Source organism: Dipodomys merriami, unplaced genomic scaffold, assembly GCF_024711535.1.
Source record: "Dipodomys merriami isolate MVZ:Mamm:240054 unplaced genomic scaffold, mDipMer1.0.p SCAF_8, whole genome shotgun sequence".
Taxonomy (NCBI): domain Eukaryota; kingdom Metazoa; phylum Chordata; class Mammalia; order Rodentia; family Heteromyidae; genus Dipodomys; species Dipodomys merriami.
Window position 1 is genome coordinate 10,708,387 of NW_027206401.1, and position 14,731 is coordinate 10,723,117.

General features: G+C 44.9%; 1 protein-coding gene across 2 annotated transcripts in view; it reads right to left on the reverse strand.

Annotated features, from left to right (window-relative positions):
* Nucleotides 1-14,731, reverse strand: part of Ccdc170 (coiled-coil domain containing 170) — a 93,981-nt gene that overhangs the window by 6,179 nt on the left and 73,071 nt on the right. The window lies entirely within an intron of this gene.

Sequence of the window (14,731 nt, forward strand, 5' to 3'; positions counted from 1 at the left end):
TCTCCATGAAAAAAATATATTTATAGAAGTAAAATAATTGAAACCCAGCTTTATTGACAAAGCTTAGGCTGTCGTTGGCACATTCTATCATACCATAATCAGAAGCACCTACAGATATTTACTGAGTGCTTGTAATGCAGAGTAGGCGAGGTATGCTCAGAAGATGCAGAGTCACTTAGCTGCTGATCAAAATCTAATTGAGATGATATATCATAGAAATTGACAGGGGAACTCACTTTGAGCAGATAATCTAGATACTGTTTATACCACATCTGCTCTAGGAAGAACTTGAAGTGCAGCCCCAAACTGGGGACTGAACCAGACAGAAAAGCGCAATCCAGGCCCAGGCTCTGGGATTCCCTCTGCCTGGTCTGCATTTTCACACAAATGTAAATGACATCTGCAACTGTTGCAGGGGAAACGAAGGAGGAGGCTGCAATGCTTGATAAGAAATGTACTCATTATCTTGCCCATGTAATTGTAACCCCTCTGTACAGTATTTTCACAATAAAAATAAATAACTAAAGCAAAGGAGGGCTGTCCACATCACTCAAATGGTAATGTGCCTGCCTTGCAAGTGTAAGGCCCCGAGTTCAAACTCCAGTACTGCCAAAAAGAAAAGAAGACACAAAATTGCCCTCTCTAGGGCAAGAAGCAATATGGCTGTAACTGGTATAACTCGAAAAATCTCTTTGGCTACATTAGGCATGTTGGATAAAAGACAACCTCTTCAGCAAGTGCTATGGGGGGAAACTGAACATTCGTATGGATTAGTCTGAAGCAGGATCCCTGTCTCTCACTTTGTACATGCATTGAAGTGGCCCAAAGATCTCAATGTAAGGCCTAAACCTTTGAGACTCCAACCAGAAGAAGTAGGAGAGACACTAGATCTTATTGACATAGGCAGGGATTTCCTGGATAGAATTCCAAGGACTCGGCAAATGGGAGAGGGCACTGACAGATGGAATTACATCAAGCTCAGAAGTGGCTGCACAGCAAAGGATATAGTTTCTAAGCTAAAATGATAACCTACAGAACAGGAGAAGGTCATTGCCAACTAGACACCTGGCAAAGGTGCAGTAATCAGAATACACAGGAGCTTAAAAAACAAAACCCCAAAGGGTTCAACAACCCAATAATAAATGGGCAAAGGAGGGGGGTGGGGAGGAAAGGAAGGGGGGTGCAGGGGGAGGATGGGAAGGGATGGGAAGGGGAAACAAAGGAGGCTACAATGCTTGATAAGAAATGTACTCATTATCTTACCCGTATAATTGTAACCCCTCTGTACAGTATTTTCACAATAAAAAAATAAAATAAAGAACAAAACAAAAAATAAATAAATGGGCAAAGGAGCCAAACAGACACTGCTCACAAGAAGTGCATATAGCCCACAAACACATGAAGAAAATGCTCACCATCCCTGACCATAAAGAAAATGCACATCAAAACAAGATTGAGATTCCATCTTACTCCAGTCTGAGTAGCCATCATCAAGAACACAAACAACAAATGTTGGCAAGGATGCACAGATATTACCCTCCTAGCGGGAATCTAAACTAGTACAACCACTATGGAAATCAGTATGGAGATTCCTCAAAAAACTAAACATATTGCTATATATAATCCAGTGGTACCCTCCTGGGCATCTACAGGATACACCGCAGGCACCCGCACTACAGGTGCCCACAGCAGCGCAGTTCACAATAACCAAGTTGTAGGAACAGCCAAGCTGTCCTCCACAGACAAATGGGTCAAGGAAATGTGATGTGCATAGAATGGAATGGAATTCAGCCACCAAAATACGAGATTAGGTCATTTGCAGGGAAATGTATGGATCTGAAACTATTACACTGAGAGGGCCAGTCCCAGAAAGACAAAAGATACATTTTTTTTCCACTCATCTGTAGATCTTAGACCCAAAATACAATCTCCCGGATAAACACACAGGGGCATATGCATATATAGAATCAAGCTGACTAACGTTCGGTATACACAGTAGTGCTTCTCCATGGAGAAGCAACAATAGCCAGGCAGCAGTGGCTCATGCTGTCATCCTAGCTACTCAGGAGGCTGAGACCTGAGGATCACAGTTCAAAGGCAGCCAGGCAGGAAAGTGCTTGTGACTCTAAGCACCCAAAAAAAAAAAAAAAACCAGAAGTGGACCTGCGACTCAAGTGGACTCAAGCACTAGTCTTGAGCAAAACTGCTCACGAAGATTTGTAATCCTCCCCCAATGTCCAAACTAACCAGTTTCTTTCAGCTAACCCAATGAACAAAACTTCAGGACCCACATGCCTGTGATAGCAGAAAGGGACACTGCGTCCATGGAGGTGGTCCACGGGGCAAGAGAGTACCCCAAAGCAGACAGGCCACGGTCCACGTCCCACGTCCCAATCCCTTCATGGCATTCATCCCACTTCTGAATCCTGACCCTGATCTGCTTACCAAGTAGAAAAATGCCATTCAGATGCAACCAACATTTTCCAGATGCAACTTTGGTTTCTGAAGATACAGAGCGCGCTGCTGCTGCACCCGAACCAGCAGTGTGGCCGGCCAGGGCAGTATGAGCTCGCATGTCTGTGGCGAAGCAGTTGGGACACACAGAGCAGGCGCCACGGGGCAGGCGCCCTGGCCTCTCCCCGGTACCCTCTGGAGGACATCACACAGCACAGCCAGGCTGCAAAGCTGCTCCTCGAACCCTTTGAAAGCTCTTCTTTCCCAGCCGTCCACTTGCATCGGAAGGAAAACAAGGGTGATCTCTATGAACACAGGTTTCATACAGAGCTACGTTTCACCACGTTCTGCAGACAATACCAAGTCATTATTATTGTATGTCCAACTCAATCCTCCTTGCCTCCGCCTCTCCATTCTTGTGATTACAGGCCTGGGTCTGCATTTTGGTTCATTGTGTTAGAAGAAAGAAACTGGCTAGTTTGGACATTGGGGAGGGTTATAAATCTTCATGGGAAAATACATGTAATCCATGAAGACAGGGAGAGGGACATAAAATAATTATTTCAGTCATCTCCCCTTCAGCAAACTAAACCTAATGACTTCAAACGACAGGAATTCATTATTTCTAGTGTTCCTGTGGGTTGACTTGGCCATTCTCTTGCTCATAACCAGAGTCTCATTTGTGCTTGCATTCACTGGACTATGGGTCAAGCTTAACTTATGACGCTGGCATGACTGGACCCTCTCTGCAAGTGGTTTCTTATGGTTTCTCTCCAGAAAGAATAAGCTTGGCTCACTTTCCTTGTTCAACATCTGGGTTCCACAGGGCAGGCTCCAGGCACTTAACCAAACCTCTACACACAGCACACTTACTGGCAGCTACAAGTCACGCGCCAAACACAGATTTGGTGTGGGTTGGAAGAGGTTACACAGACAGCTGACACCAGCAGGTAAGTCCTTGAAGATCAGTAATAGTCCACCCCAGAGAGAGGAAAAATATCAGTGCCTGATTAGTGATTTTAGTCCAGCGGCAAAGGCATTAAATATAAAACCATGATGACTGGAAATAGTAATTACCTAATATTTGCTTTGTGACCTAAAATGTGGTCTGTTTTAGAAAACGTTCCATGTGCTGCTGAGCAGAACATGTATTCTGATGCTGCTGGGTGAAATATTCTGTAGATGTCTGTTAAGTCTAATTGGTCTATGCAGTTGTTTAGATCTGCAGTTTCTCTGTTGAGTTTTTGCCCGGTTGATCTATCCAGCGGGGAGAGTGGTGTGTTAAAGTCACCAACAATCAATGTCTTTGGATCTATTTGTGACTTTAGGGAAAGCAGTATTTCTTGGATAAATTTCAGTGCCGATATTTGGTATATAGATATTTAGACTTGTTATATACTCCTGTAGGAGAGATCCCTTTATTAGTATGTAATGTCCTTCTTTAACCTCTTCTTGCTAATTTTAGTTTGAAGGCTACTTTATCTGATATTAGGATTGCAATAATAGGTCATATATATATATATATATATATATATATATATATATATATATATATATATATATATATATATACACACACACACATGGTCATTGAACTGAACTAGACATTTCACAGCTATTCTTTCACCTGAGATCCATACCCACTGTTGGAAACTGGTACCGTTACTCACTTTCATTTTAGAGATGAAGGAACCGATACCAGAGATTTAAGACAATAGCAGAGGTGAGTTCAGATTAGCCTCCAGTGAGTACAAGTTCAAAGTCTATGCTTTTAATGCCCACATGACCGTGCCTCTCAACAGAATGGAACAGAGCTTCCTGCTGAGGTCAATGTGGCACAGCTTTCAAAACGAACTTTCAACTCCCAACTGCAATCTGATCAGAGTTCAACCATCCTGATGCCCAAACTGGGGAGTCATCAAAGGAGGGTTCCTGGGAACCCAGTGCTCTGTGGGAGGCTGGTATCATCTCTCCTTTTCCAAGTCAGTGGCTGACACCTATGCACAGACTCTGTTCTCGCCCGATGGAAGCAGGGCTGGTTACTGGCTAGCCCCTTCCTCCAATTAGGGCTCTGCAATGGGCTCCTCAAAAGAGCAGGGGCAATATACCACAGGAGCAGACTTCCGTTCTTAAGATTGGTGGATAAGAAATGTACTCGTTACCTTCCTTGTGTAACTGGAACCCCTCTGTGCAGCATCTTAACAATAAAATAAAATTTAAAAAAAAGATTGGGGTTTGGAGGCTTCAGAACTTTGTAGAAAGCTCCCTTTCCTTGCTAATCATCCCAACTCTGAGGGAAGCAGCATCCTCTGAGATACATGGAATTTCATCTTCCCTGTGCTGATGGCGTCATGCAGCTCTGACCAGTGGACCTGTGTCAGCCACGTGCTGGCTTACATATAAAAATTCATTTTGGATAGATTTAAAAACAAGCCACTAAACATAGGTAGGAAAACCCAATTCTAGATGCAAAGGATCACCTATGTGATTCGTTGAGTATTTTACTAAAAGAAAAAGGCAAAGATAAATATTGGGTTTGGAGAGGTATAAACATGTGGTAGAATTTTCCCACCATTCTCCTACACCGATGGGGATCTGCTGTGTTCTCATAACTCTGTGTTGCCCACTGACCACCCCCCCCTGCACCCCCTCCTGGTTCTCAGGAAAACTTCACCCTGACCTTGTCTGAAAGTGCAGGACTACCCCACATCAAGAGCAGATCCCTACCATAAAACCCCCAACAGGACAGCTGCACAATCAACCAGGACAAAGAAATGCCAAAGAACACCTCACCCTTGAATGTATAAAAAACCTAAAACCCCCACACTCCCCGCTCCTTGCTCCTCCAACCCTGCTCCGTGTTCCATGGAGTCCTTCTGCAGCCATGATGAAAGCCAGTTCTGGTCTGCTGAGCTGTCTGCCTTCTTTCTCTCCTTTCATCCGCTGTTCTTTCCCTAACACACACATCTAAAGTTCACATATTTGACAGTGCTGTATTATCTGCAAAATGTAAGTGCCTCCTACAGTCTCATGCATGTGTGTGCACACGTGTGTGTATGCACACACGTGTTGGGGGGGCTTGAACGCAGGGGCTTGGGCAATCTCCCTTAGTCTTTTTGCTCAAGGCTGGAGCTCTATGACTTGTGCCACACCTTCACTTCTGGCTTTTTGGTGGTGCATTGGAGATAAGAGTCTCTCAAATTTGGCTTTGTACTATGATCTTCAGCATAGCTTAGTACTATAATCTTTTGAGTAGCTGGAATTAAGGGCATGAGCTCCTGGTACCTGGCCTTCAGGAATTATTTTAGATGACTGCTTCAGAAACTGCCACAACAGACCAAGTAGCGTAAATAAACAGCACTATCTCCACTGTCTTGGAGGCTGGCAGTCTGAGGTGAGGGTCTGCGGAGGTCGGGGCATGGCTCTGCTGGGAGCTCTCTCCTGACTCAGCTGAGCTCCCTTTTCCCTCTGTCCCAACATGGCAGGCACACAGCAAACCCCAGTTTCTTCTTCTCATAAGGGAACAAATCCCCATCTAGGGCTCCCCACTGACTACCTCTTCAAAATCGAATCCTTCCCCACAGGCACCACCCCCTAAAACCATTCTAGGGGCTTGGGGTACAATATATGAAGTTTTAGAAGCCATGACATTCAGCTCATAATACTCTCAAATTCTCCCACTTCCTTTAAACACTATCACAAGGGAAGGGAGAGCATGAAGGGTGAAAGTGAAATCCTGCCCGCAAGTTTTCTTTTCAATTCTCTGTAACACTTAAGATAATCAAGATCCTCTAAAGAGAAAAATATGCCTTAGGGAGCTTTTAGATAAAACGAGCAGCTTGAGTACCCTTTAGAATGTCTTTCTCCAGGGCATAAAAATTATAGTCTTGCTAATCAAGTCTGTTTTGAGCATAGTTTTCTTTCTCACTCCTATTTACAAAGAATGAGCTATGGGTTGTCTAGAACTGAGTGTAGATTCCATCTTCTACATCTTTCCAGTTTAATGATCCTCGCTAAGTCCTTCTGAATTACTTTAAGCCCTGTATCTTTAACTATAAGAGCAAGAATTGATGTTTTAAATTATTGAGATAATTTAAATTATTCAAAAATTATAGAAATAATCCAAGCCAGGCGCCGGTGGCTCACACCTGTAATCCTAGCTACTCAGGAGGCTGAGATCTGAGGATCGCAGTTCAAAGCCAGCCCGGGAAGGAAACTCCATGAGACTCTTATCTCCAATAAACCACTCAAAAACCAGAAGCGGCGCTATGGCTAAAGCAGTAGAGTGCTCACCTTGAGCTGAAGAGCACAGGGACAGCACCCAAGCCCAGAGTTCAAGCCCCATGACCGACCAAAAAAAAAAAAAAAGAAAGAATCCAAATTGTGTTCTGAAGCTGCGTCAGCATGTACAGAAAGGCTCTGTGAACCACTTCTTGCAGAACAGACATTTATTAGAGGTTTGTTCTACCTTTTTGACAGGACTTTCTTTTTCAAAAACCAAGAATTACCTTCAAATCTATACCACTTTCAGGAAAAAAAAAAAAGTATTCTTATTGAAAGCCTGGATCAGTGGTAAACATAGCTTTGCTAAAACCTCTACATTAAGGGATTAAATTCTTTATAAACCTTAATAGTGAAATAAACCACTGCCTGCAGACATGGAGCAGGTGCACACCCCACATTGCACACACACTGCCGCATTCTTAGACTTCGTTGCTGGGAGCTACACCTACATGTCACACCCAGGGACTCAATTCAAGCCAGGACATAATTTTCAGGAGCTCCACAGTGGATCGACAATATGTTTATCACGAAGATGGCCTTCTGAGCCCAGTCTACCCCTCGTAAAACTTGGCTTTTGACTGACAAAGATGCCAAGATGGCCTAGGCTTTTCATAACTGGTGCAGGGAGGAGGCACTAAAGCTAGACCTAAGACTTGATCTTCAGACTTGGCTTGGAAGTGGTGCTGTGGCTCAAGTGGTAGAGTGCTAGTCTTGAGCTGAAGAGCTGAAGGACAGCGCCCAGGCCCAGAGTTCAAGCCCCATGACTAACAACAACAACAACAACAAAAGACTTGGCCTGCCTGAGGTCAAGTTTCCTGAAAAGACTCAGAGACTGAGAGTAGGACACGGGTAGAACCTCACGCTCAGACTGAGGCCTGTGGCAAGGCAGGAAGGTGGAGTTGGCAGCAGGGACAGAGCCCCACCCTGAGGTGGTGGCCGAGGCCTTGCCCTCTGGTGAGGCTGACAGGAGGTCACCGTGTCCTGCGCTGTGAGGCCAGTGCCAGGGCTGGGGCTTTGAGCCCCGCCAGCCAGAGCCTGAAGAGAAGGCCCCACCAGCAAGGCCTTGGGGGGAAGGAGGGGGTGCTCCCTTCAGCTCAGGGTGGATCCTTATAAGGAATCAGCTGGGGGTTGTCAGGAGCCAAAGCTCTTGGCAGTTTGGGCTGGGCATGTAGCTCAGTGGTAGAACACTGGCCTAGCAAGCCCAAGGTCCAGACTTAATCCCCAGCACTACTATATATATATATAGTCATTTTATATGTGTGTATACACATATATAGAGAGAGAGAAAGAGAGAGACAGACAGATGGACAGGCAGACAGATAGATAAGTAGATAGATAGATAGATAGATAGATAGATAGATAGATAGATAGATAGATAGATAGATGATAGATAGATAGATAGATAGATAGATAGATAGATAGATAGACAGACAGACAGACAGATAGACAGACAGACAGACAGACAGACAGACAGACAGACAGACTTCAGTCCTAAAGGGGTTGGGGAGGCTCGGTGCACCCCAGGTCCCCATATGTGCTGCAAGGCCCAGAGAAGCTTTCAATCTTCACGGGGTCCTCACAGCACCCCAGCCATTCGGCATCACCCTGTGGGAAGATAGGAGGGGATGCGCTGTGTGTAAATGACGCCCGGAGTGAACGCCACACTAAATCCCACTTAGCAACACTCTGCTAAGCTTGCTTCTCAACTAGAACCCTGGGCCTGCAGGCAGGGAGCATGTGTGTCGCCTTCCTTGTGGATTTTCTCTCATTTTTCTCTCATTTTTAGTGATGGGCATTATCCCCCAGTGAGGAAAGACAGAGCCCTCTTCACCCCCTGTTCTTGGGTCGTCAACTGCCTTCAGGTTTCCAGAGGGTTCCACGGTCTCCTGCAAGCTCTGACGGGCACGTTGAGGTCCTGCCTGCACTGGCCCATGCTCCTTCTCACATGAATACGTCATCTTTGTTTTCTAAACTGCAGTTGCTCTAACTTAAGCACACAGGGAAAAAGCAAGTAGAACGTCACATCATGGAAATCAGAGGAAGCGAACATCTCAACAATGGCGAATGTCGCCTGCTGCCGATGACTCAGGGAAGACAAGGGCTTTAAAGGTAAAAAGGAAAACCGATTTGCCAACCAAAAGATGGAGTGTTGGTTGGGTGGAGCCAAAGCCAGGGACAAAGGTCAGACCCGGAAAGTCCCAAGAAGGGATTTGGAAAGACATCTCTAAAGGGCTCTTCTGTAAAGACAGGTTCTAGCGAGTTGCTGAGAAGTGGAGTGATGGTTTTTCACTTTTCTCACATTTTTATGAGCATCTGTAAGTTGTACAAGAAGCGGGTGGCTCACACCTGTCATCCTAGCTCCTCCTGACATCTGAGGGCCATAGTAACAAGTCAACCTGTGCCGGAAAGCCTGGGAGACTCTTATCTCCATTAAACTACTAAAAAAGGTGGAAGTGGAGCTGTGGCTCAAGTCATAGAGCACTAGCCTTGAGCAACGGAAGCCAATGGACAGTGCCTTTACCCTGAGTTCAAGCCCCAGGACCAGCACCAAACAAAAAAAAGTTGTGCAAGAGTTTCATTCTGAGCTGGGCACTGGTGGCTCATGCCTGTAATCCTAGCTACTCAGGAGGTTGAGAATTGAGGATCACAGTTCAAAGCCAGCCTGGGCAGGAAAGTCCATAGGACTCTTATCTCCAATAAACTACTCAAAAAAAGCTGGAAGTGGCACTGTGGCCCGAGTGGTAGAGTGCTAGCTTTAAGCAAAACACACAGGGACAGTGCCCAGGCCCTGAGTTCAAGCCCCAGGATGGAGTTTCATTCCGGCATGTCCAGACGTGCCTTGGACATAACTAGATCTCTCCCATCTGGTCTGTGATTCTCCCTCGGCCCCCTTCCCCTTCCCAAATCAATCTCAGCAAGTTTCACTTCATGCATAGACATGAAGTACACTGGCATATTCACTCCCCTTCACCCTCTCTGTTCAGCCCCCCTCTTCCCAGGATGACTCCCCCACCCCAGATGACAGAGACTTAAACCTGTTTAAATATTGATGGAAAGAGAAGCAAACCACTGGAGGGACTCAGTCCCTGAAGACAGAAGTAGAAACAGCACTAGGAGACAGGATGGGCAAGGGTGGGTGGAAAATACAGAACACCATGTTAGGACTCAATAGCCAAGAGGTTTCCTGTAATGGCTTCTATTTGCGGAGGAAATCGGACCTGAGATTATCCACTGGGAGTGAAGAGGAAAAAAACAGGATAAGAGCCTTGAAGGTGCGGGGAGTATTTGTAATAGTTACTTTCAGAAAATGGCAGTGAGACCTAAGCAGGAAAACAGTACAGGACTACCAGCGAACGCCGAGGACTCGGCGAGATCAAGGGCTATGAAGCGGAGATGCCACTTAGCTGTGATTCTGTGTCATTTTCTCCAGTCTCACTCCGCGGGGCAGGAAAGGCAGCAGAAACATTGGTGGTTGGGATTCATTCCAAGCTGAAGCCAGAAGGGCAAAGGAACAGAAGTTAATGGCATTAAGGATAGAGTATGTGAAGAAATAACCTTAATGCTCAGGTTAGCTCCAGGTAAGAAGGAAGACTGGCAGGGAGAAGAGGGAGAAATGTGAGTACCAAGGAAACTCAGGGGAAAGAAAGAAAGAAAGGAAGGAAGAGAGAAAGAGAGAAGAAAGAAAGAAAGAAAGAAAGAAAGAAAGAAAGAAAGAAAGAAAGAAAGAAAGAAAGAAAGAAAGAAAGAAAGAAAGAAAGAAAGAAAAGCAAGCAAGCTATGGCAAAAGAAGGAGGAAGATGGGGAGGAATAAAAGGTTGTAAATATTTTATTTAAGAATTCAGTCATTAGGTGGTTGCCTGTGGCTCATATTGGTAATCCTAGCTACTCAGGAGGCTGACGTCTGAGGATCACAGTTCAAAGCCAGCTTGGGCAGCAAAGTCCATGGGACTCTTTTTTTTTTGGTTGTGGGGCTTGAACTCTGGGCGCTGTCTCTCAGCTCTTCAGCTCAAGGCAAATGTACTGTCGCTTAAGCCACAGTGCCACTTTTGGTTTTCTAGTGTTTTCTTGGAGATAAGAGTCTCATGGACATTCCTTCCCAGGCTGGCTTTGAACTGTGATCCTCAGATCTCAGCCTCCTGAGTAACTAGGATTACAGGTGTGAGCCACCGGCACCCGTCTTCCATGAGACTCTTATCTCCAATTAACCACTAGAAAACCTGAAGTGGCGCTGTGGCTCAAGTGGCAGAGTGCTAGCCTTAAGCTGAAGAGCTGAGGGACAGCACCTAGGCCCAGAGTTCAAGTCCCACGGCTGACAACAAAAATATTCAATTATTGCACCCTATGTGCATTACAGAAATATCACAGTGAGTGCCACTGATGGGTACAATTCTTACTTGTTAATAGCCAAGTGGTGGTGGCTCACACCTGTTGTCTATGCTACCTGGGAGGCTGAGATTGGGGGGATCAGAGTTCAAGGCCAAACCAGGCAGAAAAGGTCTCAGGACTCCTTCTCAACCAATCACCAGTTGCATTGGCATATGCCCAACATCCTAGAAAAGTCCACGAGATTCCATACCCACAGTAAAGTCTAGGTATAGTGCTTCAGAATCACTATCCCTTTAACTAAATCTAAAATAGGCAGATCACTGTTCTTGTGGCTTGCTCTTCTACCTGGTCAGAATGAGACCCTATTTCAAAAATACCCAGTGCAAAAAAAGGGCTACAGACAAGGCCCTGTGGCAGAGAACCTGCCTAGCAAGCATGAGGCCCTGAATTCAAAACCCAGTATTTATAATATATATTTATTCATTTTTTAAAAAGCTGAGCATTGGTGGCTCATGCCTGTCATCCTAACTACTCAGGGGGCTGCTATCTCAGGATTGTAGTTTGAAGACAGCCAAGGTAGGAAAGTCCATGAGACACTTATCTCAAATTTACCACCAGAAAAAAACAGAAGTAGAGCTGTATCTCAAAGTGGTAGAATGCTAGTCTTGAGCAAAAGAGCTCAGGGCAGTGCCCAAGCCCTGAGTTCAAGTCCCACATGTGTGTGCATACATTTTGGGGGTGGTAATAGGGTTTTGGAATTCAGGGCCTAGTGCTTGGTAAGAAGGCACTCTACCACTTGAACCATACCTCCTACCTTTTTTGCATTGAGTTTTTTCATATAGGGTCTATTGCTCTTTGTCCAGGTCTAGCCTTGGACCTGCCTTCCTTGCTCTGCCTCCAGCTTAGCTAGGATTATAGGCATGTATCACCACATCCATCTTGTCGACTGAGATGGTATTCTTGCTAACCTGTTGTCTGAGCTGGCCCTAAACCACGATTCTGCCAATCTACATCTCCCAGGTGGCTGGTATTATAGGTGTGCATCATCACATCTAACCAATAAGAAGAAAAATGAAGAGTTCAGAGCTCAAGTTTGAGGGAACAGGCAGGAGAAGATGATCTGGCTCTTCTCTGAGATTTCTCACAGACACTTGGAGATGGTTTTGTTCTCATCCAATCTGCTGTAAAGACCACTTTCCAGTCAGCATGGAGGAGCCCATCTGTCAATGGAAGAATGAGGCCAACGCGCACAGACAAGCAAAATCAAGCAGAGATGAGCAGTGGGTGGCAAGGACAAGAATCCAGACAGGCATTCTGAGTCCCAGGATCTAGCCAGGCTTAACCTAGACTGCACCTCAGTCTTTCGAATGAGCCTCAACATTCTCTTTCCAGCTTAACTGCTTTGCTCTACAACAATGCAGTCTAGGGTGTGAGTAGCTAAAGCAAAGAGGATAAAAGTTTTAGACCTGAGAAGGCCTAGGAATTGCAAAGATGTTCTAGCTTAGTTTGGCCTTAAGAGTCATCCAAAATGCAAACAGCTCTCTGTGTGGTGGAAGGTTTATATCCATGAGCCATTTGCAAAGTTTGAGGAAGACAGAACAAACAGGATATTAGGCAGTAACCACAATGAAGATCAGAGGCAAAGTATTCATCAGCTACCGGAAGACTCAAAAGAGCCATAATCAGAGCATGGCATGCACTCCTATGGCTCCTGCCTATAATCCTAGTACTTAGGAGGCTAAGATCTGAGAGTCAGGATTTGAAGCCAGCCATGGCAGATAAATCTGAAAGATTCCTATCTCCAGTTAAATTAGAAAAGCTGGACTGGAGACATAGCTTAAATGGTAGAGTGCCAGCAGTTCAAGACACACACACACACACACACACACACACACACACACACACACACACACACACACACACACACACACACACACACACACACACACACACACACACACACACACACACACACACACACACACACACACACACAAACATCTGGAAGCCACACAGGAAAGAGATACACATCTAGACTCTCCTTGCTGATGAACAGGTAACCGGAGCATGCACTCACATGCATAACTGCTGCATAAATGAGGAACTGCCTTCCAGGTCAAAGGCTATGAAACTCTGCCCCACTAAAAACCAGACTTCCAAATGCTTGGCATCAATATAGGTCAATATTATAGATTCCTGCAAGTGCTCTTCTGCCCCTACCCACGGATCACAATCACCTCTGTGCCTCTGTAAACTGGATATTTACATAGACCAGGCTTACAGTTTTTCTGGAGATATTTTACACTAATATTTTCAGATGTCTCAGTGGCCAGAATAATAACCTCAGTAACAACATCACTCGAGTATATTGAGTAGAAGAGTTCATATTAAATATTTAAGCCCTTATTTTAAAATCACAGCACCCTGGTGTATTTTATTGCTCAACATAAAATATACATAGATATTACAGAAGAGCAAAATCTAACATAAAAAAACGGGAAGCTTGCCTGCCAACTCTGACCTGCACCACAGAGAAAAACCAACAAATGGCTGGCATTTTAACAAGGGGACAAAGAGAAATGGTGATGTGAACAGATTTCAATTTGTCCATATGACAAATAGTTACGTGCAGATATGCACATCTAAAAGTTACTTTTCTTAATTTTACTTTACGGATCTTTTCCACTGTAAACCAGTAGGGCTTTTTTTTAATTAAGCTTTTATTTTGGGGTGTGTGTGTGTGTGTGTGTGTGTGTGTGTGTGTCTGTGTGTGTCTGTGTGTGTGTGTGTCTGTGTATGTGTGTGTGTGTGTGTTCTAGTCCTGGGATTGAACTCAGGGCCTAGGTACCATCCATGAGTTTTTGGCTCAAGGCTAGCACCTTGAGTGGCCACAGCTCCACACTTCCGGCTTTTTTGGTGGATAATTGGAGCTAAGAGACTTCCCTGCTTGGGCTAGCTTCAAACCATAATGCTCACATCTCAGCCTCCTGAATAGCTGGGATTATAGGCATGAATCACTGGCTTCCAGCTACATTAAACATTTTAATGCTTCTGTGTATATTGAACATTATTCTATGGATGGATGTATTTATTATTGTATGTACATTTGATTCCTAGAGTAGAAGGACTAACTAACCATCTGGTTAACCATTTGGACAACCATTTGGATAAATGGAATATCATTTCATGGGATAAAGTGTGGTGCTGGCACTAATATAGACTATCGTCAGTCTCTTTTATGAATCCTAACATATAATTAATGATCAATCAAAACTGGAAGAATGACACAGTTGTGCTGTTCAAGATAGTGCTGAAAGTATCATTGACTTGAATAGGAAATAAATCTACAGAGAAAATAAATTTATTAAAGACATACAATCTTTGGAAAATGCAAACAGAATGTGCAGGAGCAGTCTCCTTAATGATGCGAACACACTCATGTGAACAGGCTTAAGAGGCCCGGTGCCGTCATTTCCTCCTCTTGAGGGACGGTAGGCCTGAACAGCCACTTCTGCTAGCGTGGGGCCTCCATGGGCTGCAGAAAACACAGGGCTGATCTCAGGCTTCCGGGGGAAACCCAGCTGTGACCTTAGGCAGGGCCACACCTGTTCACGCACTGGCGCACCAATGCCTCGCACACCAGGGAGAAAGCCAGGCAGAGATGGCC